We start from the raw sequence: 4452 nt of genomic DNA on the forward strand, positions 1-4452 counted from the left end.
TTTTATGTGTCTGTAATATTTCCTCTCTGATAAAGTGACTTCTTACATCATTGTAAATTTCACAGCTGTGGAAAATATAGGAGTTGGAATATATTCTACTTGTTAAAACATATTGCAGATTATACCAAAGCTAAATGATAAATATGCTATTTTTTTTCCTAAAGAGAATGCCAGAAACAACGTAAGTAATACCAACAACAATTATACTAATTTTAAGATTCCACAAAGAACACATAAATATTTCAGAGGGCAGGAACCAGGTTAACAGGATCACTCTTGTAAACATGTTTATTTGTGCACTTGACTATCTACTATAAAATTATACAAGTTCCATAGGGGTCATTGTAATACCTTTTATGGAAAATTGCTTTCAGTGTGAACTGTCATAATACATGATATTAGCACCCTTCCTAAAGAAAAACTTGCAAAATGAAACTAATAAATCTCTATCAATAATGACAATGAGGGGGACAGTATTAGACTTATTTTTATTGTTTTTCCTAAAGTATGTTCAAATATTCATGAACCCTAAATGAGGAAACAGTATGTAATATTTAAGGGTATGTAGCATTTTAAGATAAGCACACAAACACATTGATTAACAGTTGTCATTTGGAAATTAACCTTCAGGAAGAGGCATTTTCTTCCCTAATACTCTGAAGAAAAGGGAAAAAAAACATAGAAAAAACCCCATGTTAAGATCCATATGACAAATGCATTTTGTAGTTGTTTCATCCCTTAGGATTTCAATCCAGTGCCATTAAGCTGAGTGTAGCCTTCACCATTGGAAATGTTGGGAGCAGGGCTGGTCCTGACACCCTGGCTGTCTGCATACGCACGGGGACTCCTTTGGAGGAGTGATGTAAAAGGTTGTAGCCTACTTGTAATTAAGAAATTTTTGCTCTACAGCACTCTTGTTCATCTGATTTATATTATTTGAAACTTATTTCTGTTCTGGAATGACCTCTGGCTTGGTGTGCTGAACATGCTGAAGCAGGTAGGAGGAGCCATGTCTCAACCGGCGATATCAGTGATCTCAAACATAACATGGCATTTTGTTGTAATTGTTCATGGATGATAAAGAGCTGTGAATTACATTAGTTGATTTGTAGGATACTTGTCTAGGGACTGTTATTGCCTGGGAATTTACAGCCTTCAGCTGCAACCCACGCGTTTGTCTCCCAGCCTTTGGGGCTGCGGATGGTTTGGCTGCTGGGGGTCGGTCGGGTGCCGGATCATTCGTGTGGGCAATGCAGAGGCCGTAGGAGAAGAAAAGGCGCTTCTGGGCAGGACTAGGGCTCATTGCTCTGTGGTAAATGCATCAAGCCCACCGCGAGGAAGGGAGGTTGCAACTCTGCTGTTTCAGTAAATCTGACATACACCAGGAAATTCTTTGCAAAGGTTAAAATGACTCTGAGTTGAGGCCACAATACTAGGCCACAGTTAAAGTCTTAATGTTAAATTGACTTGGATTTTTTAGTCATAGGCTAATCATTACTACTAGTTAACATGTTTTATTTAATTTATTTTTTTTGTATTTTTCTACAGAAAGGCTTAAACTCAAGAAAAATGTTATGAGTTTATGGCAGTCCTAAATAAACTGTAACCGATTTACTCGAATAACCCGTAATGGTGTGTAAATAGTGACTTTATGTAAATATAGAAACATGTAATTTAACTTAGGCATTATTGCAAGACTGGAAGGCCCAGGAGCTGGCAGTTTGCCACTCCCTGCAGGTTCACTGGGTCAAATTTGGCCTGTTTCGGGTAGCGAACTACAGATTCTGTTCAGTCCCTTCTGTAAAATGAGCTATTTCTGTTTGTTTTTGAGTGGGGGATGGGCAAAACCATTGTCACCTGGGTGCTGCTCAGCTCCTTTGCCAAGGTGTGAAGGGGTACGGACGCCCTCCTGCTCCTTGTGTGATCCTGCTAAAACAGGGCTGGAGGGAGCTGACACAGCAAAGCAGGGAGGCTTGCAGTGCCTCGCCTCCTGTGCTGTGGAAAACCAGAAGTCTTCGCCTTCTAGTGCTGTCCATCTGGCACCTTTCTCGAGCACTAAAATTGACTTGAAGAAAAATCTGAGGAAAAAAGAAAAGAATGGTGTTATTTTTACTTGGTATTCTGTAATGGTGTGTAAATACATACAGAATTCTGTAATTTGTATAAATATATTGCTATAGAATTTTGAAAATTGGTATTATTTGCTTGATGTCCCTTCAGAGCATTTCTTATAACTGTGCACATGAGTAATAATGGGATGGCAAAGAGATGTCCTTGCTTATTCCTAGAAAGAGTGTGAGAATATTCCAGGAAGACAAAAATCATCAATATTTTCTATGCCTTTTTGCTAATTTGGAAAAAAGCAGGGAGATGTCTTTTTGGCAAGAATTGTATTAGCATTTCACCAGAAGCAGATCTGTCTGGGCAAGCAGTATGGCCCAAAAGATGATGGAGATCCAGACTAGTGTTATAATATGGGCTGGTGTGGAGCTGCATTTGGTAATGTGTAAGACAGCACTCCCAAACGTAGGTGGGGTGAATGAAACCTGGCAGAGTGCAGAGTGGAAAGAGAAAAATCCTAGGAAAATTGCCTTAAGTTTCTACTAATCAATGCAGGACTCAAACTGCCTGCCAACTGGATAGGAAAAAATAAAAAAAAAAATGATGTCTTTCGAAAATGACAGGGTACAAGATGTGGAGGCTGGAGATGAAACTCTGGCCTAAAAAAATCAAACTCTTCTGTTGTTCCCCTGAAAAGAAGATAAATGTGAGTTTAATAAATATGCAAATAGGAGGGAGTTGAAAAGATGCTTCTAAGGCAGTTTCTTTGTATATAGAATATTGCTAGAGGTAAGAGAAGATGCTTCTGCAGCATGCCTTTCACAATCCCTAGCTTATGCTCTGCTCTGCCTCTTGTACCAAGTAATGAAGTGTCTCTAAGGTTCAGCTCTGTTACTCATGATTATAGGAGTAGAAATGGAAGGGCTGTGAGCCATGCTGAATACCTTTTTGTATGAACTCCTGTCCCACCTAGTGAATTCTCCCAAGTTCTCCATGAGGTACATGAGCAAACCTCGAGATGTGACCAGGCTCCTTACAACTGCAGTTTGTTTTGCAGAAATTGAGAGGTTCCAGATTCTTTGAAATTTTGATGAAAATTTTGGAAACTCAGCCCTCTACTGTGTATGTGCAGGCAGCCATATTTGTAGGTAAACTGGGGAAAGAAGTAACCAACCATGTAATCCTCAATGTTTTATTCCACATGGCCCATTGTTTACTGATCTGAGAATAAAACCAGAAGATTTCTGTTTTGCAGAATTTTATCTCTGTTCTTAAACTGTTAGAGCTCTCCATGGGTTGTTCACAAGTCAGTTCTGTCCGGCCGTTTTGGGATCTTTCATCTTTCCATAACATTACAAGGTGGTTTTCCCATCTGGCCCCCAAGTAAGTACCGGTAGCAAAAACTCATCTCCTCTTGTCAAGAAGCTGGAACAGCCTGCCCTAGAGTTTGTTGAAGTATGCAGGTCATGGATAATTGGCACCTTAAATCTAGGTCTTGAAAGATAATTAGTGATTAGAAACAAAAAATGCTGTTGTGAAGGTGTCTTGCCAGGTCAGATATCAGAAGTTCGAAAGCAGAAAATATTTCATGATGCTCTGGAAATTTTAAGTGAGAATAATAACCAAGTTCCACCTGCAAAGTAATTTATAAAACCCAGTCTTTTTGCTTTTTTCCCCTCATGGTTTTCTACCTTTAATAGCTTGTGTGTGTGTTTTCTTCTACCCAGTGATATTAAGAATAATTATTTTATTTTTTCATTCATGATTTCTGAAGTCCAACTGCCTTTGTATAATTTTTCAGAGTTATTCTAGCCTGAGCCCTGGGGCAGGAAAATTGCCATGTGATTCTGGATTAGGATAGAGGACCACATGCTGTGCAAAGATGCTGCTCTTGTGCTCAGAGTAGCTGTTACAGTCCATAGGATGACCTTTTCTTACCATATCTATTATCTATGTGGAGGGCAACAACATTAATTGTACTTTAATACTTTGTATGTTGTTGTTATCATGGGAGAAGTCTTTCCAAATGATCCTCAAGTCATGCCAGTTTTATTAAACCATCTGTTGCTTGAACAACCTCTCACAAATATTTTGTCACAGAGAGCAGTGTATAAAATAAATTTTAGCTCTATATTGTTTAGTGATGCAAAAGGGTTTTCACTTCATAGCAAAAAAAAACAAAAAAACAAAAAACCAAAAAAACCCAAAACCAAATAAATCCAAAACAAACAAACAAAAAATCCCAAAACCCCCACCAAAAAAACAACAACAATAAAACTCCTAAAAAAACTGCCAAAAACCCCCGCAAGCCCAAAAACACGACTCCCTTTTTCTTTAGGTTGAGGGAAATTAGTTTTATGTGCACAAATCACAAGTAGAAACTATATAGTC

Source organism: Vidua chalybeata, chromosome 2 (assembly GCF_026979565.1).
Source record: "Vidua chalybeata isolate OUT-0048 chromosome 2, bVidCha1 merged haplotype, whole genome shotgun sequence".
NCBI classification, from domain to species: Eukaryota; Metazoa; Chordata; class Aves; order Passeriformes; family Viduidae; genus Vidua; species Vidua chalybeata.